Source organism: Schistocerca cancellata, chromosome 4 (assembly GCF_023864275.1).
Source record: "Schistocerca cancellata isolate TAMUIC-IGC-003103 chromosome 4, iqSchCanc2.1, whole genome shotgun sequence".
NCBI lineage: Eukaryota > Metazoa > Arthropoda > Insecta > Orthoptera > Acrididae > Schistocerca > Schistocerca cancellata.
In genome coordinates this window covers 183,866,990-183,880,642 of record NC_064629.1, presented here as the reverse complement: position 1 = coordinate 183,880,642, position 13,653 = coordinate 183,866,990, and the positions used below count along the sequence as shown (strand labels likewise).

The following is a 13,653-nucleotide window of genomic DNA, read 5'->3' as shown; positions in this document are numbered from 1 at the left end:
ACTCAGGCTGACTCAATCTTAACTACACCACTGGCCATTAAAATTGCTACACTAAGAAGAAATGCAGATGATAAACGGGTATTCATTGGACAAATATATTGTACTAGAACTGACATGTGATTGCATTTTCACGCAATTTCGCTGCATAGATCCTGAGAAATCAGTACCCAGAACAACCACCTCTGGCCGTAATAACGGCCTTGATACGCCTGGGCATTGAGTCAAACGGAGCTTGGATGGCGTGTACAGGTACAGCTGCTCATGCAGCTTCAACACGATACCACAGTTCATCAAGAGTAGTGACTGGCGTATTGTGACGAGCCAGTTGCTCGGCCACCGTTGACCAGACGTTTTCAATTGGTGAGAGATCTGGAGAATGTGCTGGCCAGGGCAGCAGTCGAACATTTTCTGTATCCAGAAAGGCCCGTAAAAGACCTGCAACATGAGGTCTTACATTATCCTGCTGAAATGTAAGGTTTCGCAGGGATCGAATGAAGGGTAGAGCCACGGATTGCAACGCATTTGAAATGTAGCGTCCACTGTTCAAAGTGCCGTCAATGCGAACAAGAAGTGACCGAGACGTGTAACCAATGGCACCCCATTATCACGCTGGGTGATACGCCAGTATGGCGATGACGAGTACAGGCTTCCAATGTGCGTGCACCGCCATGTCGCCAAACACGGATGCGACCATCATGATGCTGTAAACAGAACCTGGATTTATCCGAAAACATGACGTTTTGCCATTCGTGCACCCAGGCTCGTCGTTGAGTACACCATCGCAGGCGCTCCTGTCTGTGATGCAGCGCCAAGGGTAACCGCAGCCATGGTTTCCGAGCTGATAGTCCATGGTGCTGCAAACGTCGTCGAACTGTTCGGGCAGATGGTTGTTGACTTGCAAGCGTCCCATCTGTTGACTCAGGGATCGAGACGTGGCTGCACGATCCAAATGTTCATATGAAACTTCCTGGCAGATTAAAACTGTGCGCCCGACCGAGACTCGAACTCGGGACCTTTGCCTTTCGCGGGCAAGTGCTCTACCAACTGAGCTACCGAAGCACGACTCACGACCGGTACTCACAGCTTTACTTCTGCCAGTACCTCGTCTCCTACCTTCCAAACTTTACAGAAGCTCTCCTGCGAATCTTGCAGAACTAGCACTCCTGGAAAAAAGGATATTGCGGAGACATGGCTTAGCCACAGCCTGGGGGATGTTTCCAGAATGAGATTTTCACTCTGCAGCGGAGTGTGCGCTGATATGAAACTTCCTGGCAGATTAAAACTGTGTGCCCGACCGAGACTCGAACTCGGGACCTTTGCCTTTCGCGGGCAAGTGCTCTACCAACTGAGCTACCGAAGCACGACTCACGACCGGTACTCACAGCTTTACTTCTGCCAGTACCTCGTCTCCTACCGATTCCATATTCTGCTAACAGTCATTGGATCTCGACCAACGCGAGCAGCAGTGTCGCGATACGATAAACCGCAATCGCGATAGGCTTCAATCCGACCTTTATCAACGTCGGAAACGGGATGATACGCATTTCTCCTCCTTACACGAGGCATCACAACAACGTTTCACCAGGCAACGCCGGGGAACTGCTGTTTGTGTATGAGAAATCGGTTGGCAACTTTCCTCATGTCAGCACGTTGTAGGTGTCGCCACCGGCGCCAACCTTGCGTGAATGCTCTGAAAAGCTAATTATATCACAGCATCTGCTTCCTGTCGGTTAAATTTCGCGTCTGTAGCACGTCATCTTCATGGTGTAGCAATTTTAATTACCAATAGTGTATATGAAGATGGTATCTTTTCTTTCGGACATGTCCGAGAGAACAGATACCATCTTCATACAGTTAAGGCTAACCGGCTATTGACCTTCTTCTTCTGAGCTGGATGCACACGCATTGCCCAAACTCTTACGGGACGCGGTAAGACTGCCTGCCTCGAGTAATGAGTGTAATGGACAGGGGCACCACGAACGTAGTGTGTGGACATTAAGTGGGGAATGTGGTTCGCAGCTCGTGGTCGTGCGGTAGCGTTCTCGCTTCCCGCGCCCGTGTTCCCGGGCTCGATTCCCGGTGGGGTCAGGGATTTTCTCTGCCTCGTGATGACTGGGTGTTGTGTGATGTCCTTAGGTTAGTTAGGTTTAAGTAGTTCTAAGTTCTAGGGGACTGATGACCATAGATGTTAAGTCCCATAGTGCTCAGAGCCATTTGAACGGGAATGTGAGTCTCACTGGGAGCGTGCAAGGGATAAATCCCTGCAGTCGCCCTATCCGCTGTGCCCTCGGTGGTTCAGATGGATAGAACGTCTGCATGTAAGCAGGCGATCCTGGGTCCGACCTTAGCTATGTCAGAGAGGCCTTCCCAACAACACGACTACCGACGACGAGAGATGTATACCTACTCTTACTGCGCCGGTGCCCCAGGAATACCCTGGAAAAGAAGTACCCAGACAAGAACTGGCGACAGAAATGGCGCGTTATACAGAACGTTTACCTCCCAACGTTGGTACGCTCAACGTTCGCAACGAATCATCGGCGGCATGCGATTCATTTGGCAAACACTCCACTATGTTTAAGCTGTGCAACAGTGGACACTGGTGAACATCGTTTAGCATCTAGTGGGACGGCTCCGGTGTGGCACTTGGCACGACAGATACTGGCGTTCCTGTTACGCTCCGCCCCTCACACAATTTCATCGGACACATTTTTTTTCCCGAAGAATTTTATTTTCTTATCAGAAAAACCAACGCAGTGCAATGGGTACGGGGAATGGTTGTGGGCTACGTCTACAACGAATCGGAAAAGGACAAAATGGATTTTTGGCATTTTCTCCTGAATGGGCACGCGAAGCTGCAACAGCATAAGAAATATAGGCAAGACTTCGCTAATTACCTGCGACGGACATTTACCGACCCGCCGGCCAGATGGTGTGTGACGGGTGACAGATGACATACACGAAGTAAGCCGAGACAGTCATCGACCACACTTAACGGAACCTTAGTTATTTTCGAGAAGACGACCCACTCTTACGCCAACGTCTAGAGAACAGGTCGATAGATGGCTCTATTGCTTTTTCATTTGGACATTTTCGACACTATTTATGCAGTTGTGTAACAATATATATATATATATATATATATATATATATATATATATATATATATATATATATATAGATAGATAGATAGATAAGTGGCAGAACAAAAAATAAGGAAAAGATAAAAAAAGATAAGAGCAAAAGATGGATAGAGCGTCTGCCGATTGCCATGTAAGCAGGTGATCCTGGGTTCGAGTCCCGGTTGGGGCACACATTTTCAACTGTCCCCTTTGATGTATGTCAACGCCTGTCGACAGCTTAGGGTCTTGATTTATTGTCATTTGACTAAGTCTGCTTTCCGATCTTGAGTGGTTACTGATGTTGAACTGTTGTATTTCTACGACTACTTCGCTACATCCCTAACTAGTGCTCCATCCATTTCGTGAAATCAAGCTATTGCTAATAGGAACGTGTGTTAATTTCCCTGTGGCTTGGTGTACTCATCAGAGCAAGTGGCAGTAAACAGTAACCTACGCGACGCAGGCTAGAAAACCATGTGCAACATATAGCTTACATTCTCAATTTATATCTTTCTGTATCTGTTACATCTAGCATACATTCCCAGTTTACATTTTGTTTGTATCTACTACATGTAGATTACAGTTGGTGTATTACGTATCCAACACGTACGTTTCAGTTACGTCACTTTACATTTCCAAACAATAGGTTACTGTTAAATCAACTATTCTGCTCTCAACTACCTTCTCAAAGTTGACCCCACGCAACAGTGATCAGTTCATCATCTAGTGCGAAACGTTTATCACTTTTGTCGACAGTGATAATTCACATTGCTTTACAGTCGAAATTGTAAGCAGCTTGTAAGTTTACAGAAATCGATTCCGCGTGTAGCGTATTGAATCAACCCTTATTTACGAGTATCTCCGGCAGGTTGTAGCAGCACAGATGACATGTAGATGCCCCATATTACGAGAGAGGTAACTGTCCACTATGACGAACTTGAATGTGGCAATCTGGACTGAGAGAGCATACTGAGCAGGTCACGAGAAGTGCGATGGGTGCAATCAGGTACCAAACTCTAATAATTGTGGAATTTCGCGTTTGATTAAAGGATATTAAAAATATTATGCCAACCTACTGAACCTAAAATCAATGAATAACTCAAAAGCAACTCCGACGTGCATGTTAGTGAGACTGCAGAGTGGATTCTAATTAGGCAACGTAGGGACATTCGTCTAGAACTTAACCACAATAATACAGTGTACGTTAAAATGTGTGTCATTTCGAGACAGCTTTTCCATAATTTTGATTGTTTTGGTGTAAAATGATATGCAGGAACAATAGATGCTTAGATAGGGCTTGAGTCACTAAGCACACAGTTAGAGACATTAATAATGCGAGATGCTTGTATCATGAACTTAAGTCTGAACTCCGGTGGTGTCGTAAACGTTACTTTGGACAGCAAAATGCGACAAAAAATTATAATGGCTCCCTGGTGGTAGGACTGTTTCAATCTTCCGATACGACCAATATGAAGAGCAGAAGAAGTGAGCCAACTCAAGAGAGATGACGAGTGAATCAACTGCGTAACTCTTTACAAATGACGAGCTACAAGTGTGGATGAGTAACTGCATTGTAACAAATTTTAGAGTCAACTGTGACAGAGAAATGCAAGAAATAGCAGCTCACAAATGACTCGGCGAGAAAGTACAGAACCGTTTAAACAATGCAATGGCTACAAAGAACTGGCTAAAATCTCCATTGACAACTACTACAAGAAAGAAGACACAGGAACACACGACCGAGAAACATGGGTCGAGCAGATCCCACATCACAACGCACAGCGTGCATCAGTAGCACAAAACGACCATTTAAGTATCGCAAGCGCCATAGGTGAATATATAAAATCATAAATGTAGACAAGCATTTAGAATTGCTGCTGTAGGCGTGTATTTAGAAGTGCTCTAGTAGGCTACAAAGAGTGCTGGAACTGAGTGTGTCAAAATTTGGTGTAATAAAATAAAACTTGCTGTGTCTTGCATAATATTCAGGAAATGTATTTATGAGGATAAAACAGTGGAAATGGGAATGTGTCACCAACTGGTTAAACAGGAAAACCTATCAGATGGGAAGGAGTATAAACTGGATAACTCGATGGAGTATCCACTAACATGGCAGGAACAGGAACGTCCGGCAAGTATTGTGGGTAATTGTAGGAGAAAGACAAGATGACGGCAGGATTAAAAATTCAGAGCCGCCAAAAACACAAGCAGGAAACTGTAAGAAGTTAATAAATACAATAATAAAATTTATAGATTTTCTTTTCTTACTGTGCCTCCTCCTCTTGGACGCAATGATAAGATCTGAAGCTATCAGCTTACAGTGGACAATTGGTATTTATTCTTGAAGTTTTCCTTGCATGGAAAAGTCTTAAAGCTTTATATTCTTTCTGACTAGATTTCAAGACATCTTCTGAAAATAACTCCACAGGCAAAGGTAGTTCCTTTATTATGTCTGCACCATGTATTAGCAGCTTGTGCACAGATGCACTCATTTTATACCACTTGTACGTTTCTAAACAGATTTTTGCTGTTTCGAGGTAATAATTTTTAAAATAACTGTAATTAACATTAAATCCGCAAGACAAAACGCTTAGGATGTTTGCAAATCATTTTATAATTGCCGGTCGGAGTGGCCGAGCGGTTCTAGGCGCTACAGTCTGGAACCGCGCGACCACTAAGGTCGCAGGTTAAAATCCTGCCTCGGGCATAGATGTGTGTGATGTCCTTAGGTTAGTTACGTTTACGTAGTCCTAAGTTCTAGGGGACTAATGACCTCAAAAGTTAAGTCCCGTAGTGCTCCGAGTCATTTGAACCATTTTGTATAATTTCGGGCTCTAGACCTGTTACAGTTGCAGATTTCGTGGGCTCTGCAAAAAAATTTCTTGCAGTATTCCCGTCATTGGAGTTACCTCCTCCTTTCATGGGCTGGTCTACCACTAATCCCATTTCACGATAGAATTTAGAGGTTATTTTTTCTTTTCTTTTTTTTTATATTTTCTTTGGCTTCTTTACCTCTTGCTTGCTACTGCTTCAGTTCCAATTTATATTATATATGTAACAAGTACTCGTAACATCTAAGGTATGAGTGTAAAACAGATATCCCAGACTTCAATGAAGTAGTCGTAGAATATTGTTTTTGCAAAAGTAAGCCAAGGTCGTTGAGTTCTTTGGGTGTTGCCTTGCACACATTACACGCTTGTGCTGACGAAGTGTCTGTGAGCACATTACACGTTTTTCCGTCCATCGTCCATCATTGTACATACAGCAAGATGTTTAAATGTGTAACATTTATCCCCAAAGGTCACCTCAGTAGGCTGCAAACTTGATATTTGTTCCTCAGTTGCTTCGTAATGGAGTTTTACTGATTCCTTTGTCTCCTTACACGTTCGACGGGCGTTTCATAGGACGTGGAGGACGCATAAATTGGCCAACCCGTTCTCCTGATCTTACACCTCTGGACTTCTTTCTGTGGGGTACGTTAAAGGAGAACGTGTACTGTGCCTACAATCCCAGAGGATATGAAACAACGTATTGTGGCAGCCTGCGGCGTCATTACACCAGATGTACTGCGGCGTGTACGACATTCATTACGCCAGAGATTGCAATTGTGTGCAGCAAATGATGGTCCCACATTGAACATCTATTAGCCTGACATGTCGGGACACACTCTATTCCACTCCGTAATTGAAAACGGAAACCACGTGTGCACGTGTACCTCACCCCTCATGGTAATGTACATGTGCGTCAGTAAAAAACACCACTAAAAAGGTGTTAGCATGTGGACGTAATGTGCTGTTCCAGTCTCTTCTGTACCTAAGGTCCATCACCGTTCCCTTTGGATCCCTATGTAATTCGGTGCTCTCCGATACACACGATCGAACAGCGGAGGAGTGGTACTCAAGCGTCAACTTTAGGTTACAATATCTCCAGATGTAATTAACATTTTACAATGCAACAAACGGCACTGATTACGTATTTCTTTATATGTTCAGATGTGCTAACAAAACTAACGGAGTTACATTTAAAAAAACGTAGGTTTGTGTTAAAAAACATACTTCCGTGTATTTTTGTATGGTTGGTATTAACCAATTACACTAGCCCCTCTCCTCACGTTCGGTCTGTGGAATCGATTCGTCAGCATTTGATGTGGTTTACGAAATATATCCAGCGGTAACGTTAGGTGACTCACCCTGTATACCGACGAAGGAGGACTCGGGTTCTGCAGAAAATCTGTTTACCATTCGTTGTGACCTCTGACATTTGCAATGGAACTATAGTACATAGAATTATGTTGGTATCTCCATACAGTGAGTTGTTGGCAACACATTGTTTGTAAATGGAATGTCCACCACTACCGTCAAGGCCCCAATTGTAGATTACTTCAATCGCTGAGTTTGCAGTGTGATCGTGGTGTAACAGAAGTACATCCTGCTGTACATGAGCAAGTCTTTTGATTGTGTGGTCCAAAATATCTTGAACTGCAATTTGCACTTCGGTCTCCGTGATTGTTATGTTACTCGGGTAACATTGCTTCTTTGTTTGTGCTATGACATTATAAGGCGGATAGATGTTCTCGCCGTGAGATTTCGCCCCTTTTTGCCAATGAATATAATCTTCTTTTCCCATGTCAGAGTCAATAATGAGCGCTAAGGCTTCTTCGGGTGAGTAAGGCTTCATAACCGAATATGATGGCTTTTCGTGAATGTGTTTCATGCGTTTGTATCTGCGAGGGCTTGTCGTTAGGGCTAAGTTTACTACTTGCGCAGCTGTTCTTTTTCCACTCTTATTAGGGCTGCTTTGAGCAGCAGTATACAAAAGCTCTGGGGTTCACACAGCAATAATTGGTTGCACTATTCTTCGTTTCGGTCGTTGAGAGCTGTCTCCAAAAGATTTTGCAGGTCTTCCTCTGGGTTTTTTCACGTGTAAATCTTCGTTTGTGTTTGTAGTGCTTAGAGCTGGCAATACCAAGTCGTTTTTTAATCATTCTGAATTGGATTTGGTAAATCTTTCCATATTCCAATTGGATTTTTTCCACTTTTGTAGCACTTTTGAGACAAACACTTTTAAAATTAACTTAATTTTACAATGGTTCAATGGCTCTGAGCACTATGGGACTTAACAGCTATGGTCATCAGTCCCCTAGAACTTAGAACTAATTAAACCTAACTAACCTAAGGACATCACACAACACCCAGTCATCACGTTAATTTTACATACACTGCCTTTAGACTGTTTACATTCACTAAATTTATCCAATATGTGAGTCGGTAATCGTTCTATACACTTAGACTGTGATTGTTTGTAAAAGTTCTCCTTTTTTAACACTAAAACTAGATCCATTTTCCTCATATTTAATTCCGAGTGACTTGGTCCACTCTGACTACCTGTAAAGAAAAGAGTCTGGTGTCACAATGCGTTGGTTTGAGTTCCTAGAATTTACAATACTAATAGTCAACAAATGCACAAGTGTAAATATTTAGGACAGAAAGCGGTACTAAGCGGAACTTTTTTTGACAATCTAATGAAAAAATATTTTTTTATAAAATCGTCATTTACTATTAACAAGGGTAAAAAAATGAATTGTAACGTTGTCTATTTAATGAACACACCTTTGGCTTCCACCTCCATGATAAGTATTGAGATTTTCGCATGCGATGATCAAAAAATTCACCTTTCGAGTTTCGAATGCAACTTGCCTGTCAGACCCTCACACGCCTTTATTATCAACATAACTAAGGATATTTTACGGTCGTGCGATGGACCAGTTACCTGAGCTGAAGAATACAAGGACGTTTAGACCTAATCTATAAGTGTGAAAATAGATTTTTGGCCGCCTAAAGTGGTCATTTTGCCGTGTGCGCACTGTGGAGAAAAGTAGTAATGCTGAGAGGACTCCAGAACAGTTTCCAATTGAACAGCATGCGAGTGGAAGATGTGATGACAGCAGTAGAGTCATCATCCTTAACAGTGACATCTAAACACATATTGGTAACATCATCAGTGACATCACCACCCTCATCAGTGTGAAGCCACTCCCCTCCCCTCTTCACTCCTGCTCGTCTCTAGCCAGTCTTATCACAGTATTAAAAATCAAAAATCCAAGATAGTGGATGAACCTCTATTGCGTTAATATCTCCAACCATTTATAGTGCTGTATTAAAAATGCTAGATCAAGGAAACAGACCAAAATTGTGGTTCATACACTCTCCCCCCCCTTTTCCAACCAATCAGATTGTAGTATTAGAAAACAGCCTAATTGTGTTTGTAGAAAATTAAGAACCCTCACCCCCTTCTCTCCCCTTCTTCCATTTCTTATCTCCCAGCTAACATAACACAGTATTAAAAATCCAAGATGATGTTTATAAACCAATTGAACATTATACAGCACACCCCCTCCGATCTTCAGCCAGTTAGAGTGTAGTATTTAAATGATGTGTAAAAATGATTTCAAATTTCATTATTTCCGACGTACACATCAAGTCATGCTTCTTATTCCTCTACCCCTAATAACCTCCAGCCAATCATGGTGCACTATTAAAAATCCTAGATGATGGAAACAGGCTAGTTGAATTATTTATACCCATCAGTCCCCTGTTTTCAATACATGAAAGTCTGTTATTAGAAAGTAGCCCAGTTTTGTTAATGAATAATTAAAAACCCTCGCCTCCCCTCCCTCCCTATCTCCAGTCAGTCAGCACAATATTGAAACCGAAGATTCTGGGAACAACACATCTGTGCTTGATACCCCACATCCTCTCCTCCCTGCCTCCAACCAGAGTGTAGTGTTTAAAAGATTAGTAAAAGTGCTGCCAAATTATATTATTTCCAAAGTACACTTCCTCCTCCAATATTCCCTACCTCCAACATACCACATTGTAGTTTTAGAAACTAGGCAAGATATGCAGCAAAATATTACGAGACGGCCAGATTAAAGTCTATAATACTCATAATTTCCGTTAAAGTTACATACCCTTGACTTAATATTACAGTGGAGTCAATGTCAAACACATGCAGTATTTACCAAAACATACATTCGAGTGTTTAATATTAAAGTGACACCGAGTTCAAAGATATACATGTGGTGTCACCGCCAGACACCACACTTGCTAGGTGGTAGCTTTAAATCGGCCGCGGTCCATTAGTACATGTCGGACCCGCGTGTCGCCACTGTCAGTGTCAGTAATTGCAGACCTAGCGCCACCACATGGCAGGTCTAGAAAGACGTACTAGCACTCGCCCCAGTTGTACGACGACTTTGCTAGCGACTACACTGACGAAGCCTTTCTCTCATTTGCCGAGAGACAGTTAGAATAGCCTTCAGCTAAGTCCATGACTACGACCTAGCAAGGCGCCATTAACCATATCTGGAGATAGTCTCACTTGTATAACCAACAGCGATGTACCACAATGATGGATTAAAGATAAGTATTATACAAGCTACGTACTTCTCTTATTAGCATTCATTGCTTATTCTGTTACAGACTTCACGCCAGTCGGCGTGAGTTAACGCGTGCCCTTTCGGTAACCTCACCCTGTGTCAAGACTGTCTTGTCTAGACACAACAATACATTACATAGGTATACACTCTTACTTCTGTATTTACTGGAACAGGAAACAGCGAACGAAAATTTGACCAATAGATAGCACTGTAAGCGTCATAATATGCACAGCAACAGAAGTGCAACTGTTTCTCAGTTTGCGTCCGAGAAGCCCAACATAACTGCCTCCATGACGGATCGCGCGCTGTCGGTAAAGCTCTTTTCCAAGGGCCGGCCGAAGTGGCCGCGCGGTTCTAGCGCTGCAGTCTGGAACCGCGAGACCGCTACGGTCGCAGGTTCGAATCCTGCCTCGGGCATGGATGTGTGTGATGTCCTTAGGTTAGTTAGGTTTAACTAGTTCTAAGTTCTAGGAGACTAATGACCTCAGCAGTTGAGTCCCATAGTGCTCAGAGCCATTTGAACCATTCTTTTACAAGGACAGTGACTGTGTGATAGCAGCCCTGCAGAAGTCCAAGACACTCAATGGCGTGAAAAAAGGCATTCCTCCGATGTCTGATAAGGCGTTGGAGGAAATAATCACGAAATTCGAATAGTCAGGTTACTTTGAAGTGCAGAGTGGGTGAGGGACGAGCATGGTTGATCCAATGTCTGTCGAAACTGTGGCCACAGCACTGCAGGAGGGGGCTGGCGATGATGTGCAATCATGCAGTGCACTGGGAATTCCCCGAGCGTTGGACATGCCTGCGAGTACGGTGCATAAAATCCTACCAAACTTCCTGCATTACTATCCATACAAAATCACAAATTTCAAGAGCTACACTACTGGCCATTAAAATTGCTACACCATGAAGATAACGTGCTACAGACGCGAAAGTTAACCGACAGGAAGAAGATTCTGTGATATGCAAATAATTAGGTTTCAGAGCATTCACGCAAGGTTGGCGCCGGTGGCGACACCTACAACGTGCTGACATGAGGAAAGTTTCCAACCGATTTTTCATACACAAGCAGCAGTTGATCGGCGTTACCTGGTGAAACGTTGTTGTGATGCCTCGTGTAAAGACTTTGATGAAGTTCGTATTGTAGCCTGTCGCGATTGTGGTTTATCGTATCGCAACATTGCTGCTCACGTTGGTCAAGATCCAATGACTGTTAGCAGACTATGGAATCGGTGGGTTCAGGAGGGTAATACGGAACGCCGTAATGGATCCCAACGGCCTCGTATCACTAGCAGTCGAGATGACGGGGATCTTATCCGCATGGCTGTAACGGATCGTGCAGCCACGTCTCGATCCCTGAGTCAACAGATGGGGACGTTTGAAAGACAACAACCATCTCCACGAACAGTTCCACGACGTTTGCAGCAGCATGGACTATGAGCTCGGAGACCATAGCTGCGGTTACCCTTGACGTTGCATCACAGACAGGAGCGCCTGCGATGGTGTACTCAACGACGAACCTAGGTGTACGAATGGCAAAACGTAATTTTTTCGGATGAATCCAGGTTCTGTTTACAACATCATGCTAGTCGCATCCGTGTTTGGCGACATCGCGGTGAACGCACATTCAGCCATACTGGCTGTCACCCGGCGTGATGGTATGGGGTGCCATTGGTTACACGTGTCGGTCACCTCTTGTTCGCATTGACGGCACTTTGAACAGTGAACGCTACATTTCAGATGTGTTACGACCCGTGTCTCTACCCTTCATTCGATCCCTGCGAAACCCTACATTTCAGCAGGATAATGCACGACCACATGTTGCTGGTCCTGTACGGGCCTTTCTGGATGCAGAAAATGTTCGACTGCTATAAAATTACTCTGACACAATGTTTTCTTTTTTATTCTTTCAGTATATGAGCAATTACAATGAATGAGTGGATTAACATTGGAAACGTATACAGTTTACATTATTTAAATTTTTGCAAACAAAGTTTCTTTATTTGAAATGTTTTTTACATTCAATGCAATTACAGTGGATCATCGAACTTCAGTTGAAGAGTATATACAATTTACAATAAAATCAAATTACGATGGATGACTCAAATTTTTGTCTCAATCACAAGAAAATGGCACTCATCTCAGTTTACGCTATTTTCACTACCTATACATTTTCTTCCAAAAGAAATACGTAGTATTCACCTCAGTCTGCGTTATTTACGGTATTTACAGTTTATCTTCCATCAGAAGAAAGGTTGTATTCATCTGAAGTTAAAATCTACAACTTACAATATTTACAAAAATCAGGTATTTGTTGTGTTTACAGTCATCATCTTTTTTGGAGCGGTGATATCCCCAGGCCAGTGCATACACCTTACCGGGAAGTATATACCTTTTTCATCCAGAACAGATAAAGAGAGTTTAAGTTGTTTAATAATCGAAACAACTTGTCGATTGGAATGAATGACAAAGTACTCAGTGGTTTTCACTTTTGAAACGTGGACACACTGCTTGTAATCATCAATAGTTAGCGTATTTGCTGACGAGTGTTGTACACCTTTTGCTTTGTGCGTCATGCGCCAGACTCAGCCTCGAGGGGATACATTTTCTGCGAATAAGACTTCGGCAGGTTAACCATTCAGTTCGACTTCCATCAAACAAAACATACACTACTGGCCATTAAAACTGCTACACCAAGAAGAAATGCAGATGATAAACGGGTATTCATTGGACAAATACATTATACTAGAACTGACATGTGATTACATTTTCACGCAGTTTGGGTGCATAGATCCTGAGAAATCAGTATCCAGAACAACCACCTCTGGCCGTAATAATGACCTTGATACGCCTGGGCATTGAGTCAAACAGAGCTTGGATGGCGTGTACAGGTACAGCTGCCCATGCAGCTTCAACATGATACCACAGTTCATCAAGAGTAGTGACTGGCGTATTGTGACGAGCCAGTTGCTCGGCCACCATTGACCAGACGTTTTCAATTGGTGAGAGATCTGGAGAATGTGCTGGCCAGGGCAGGAGTTCAACATTTTCTGTATCCAGAAAGGCCCGTACAGGACGTGCAACATGCGGCCG

The 13,653-nt window shown here is 43.2% G+C and overlaps 1 non-coding gene across 1 annotated transcript; it reads right to left on the bottom strand.

Moving 5' to 3' along the window:
- Nucleotides 1-984: 984 nt before the first annotated feature.
- Trnas-cga (transfer RNA serine (anticodon CGA)) lies at nt 985-1,059 on the bottom strand. The gene has a single exon. It is a non-coding gene; the product is annotated as a tRNA-Ser (tRNA).
- Nucleotides 1,060-13,653: the final 12,594 nt, after the last annotated feature.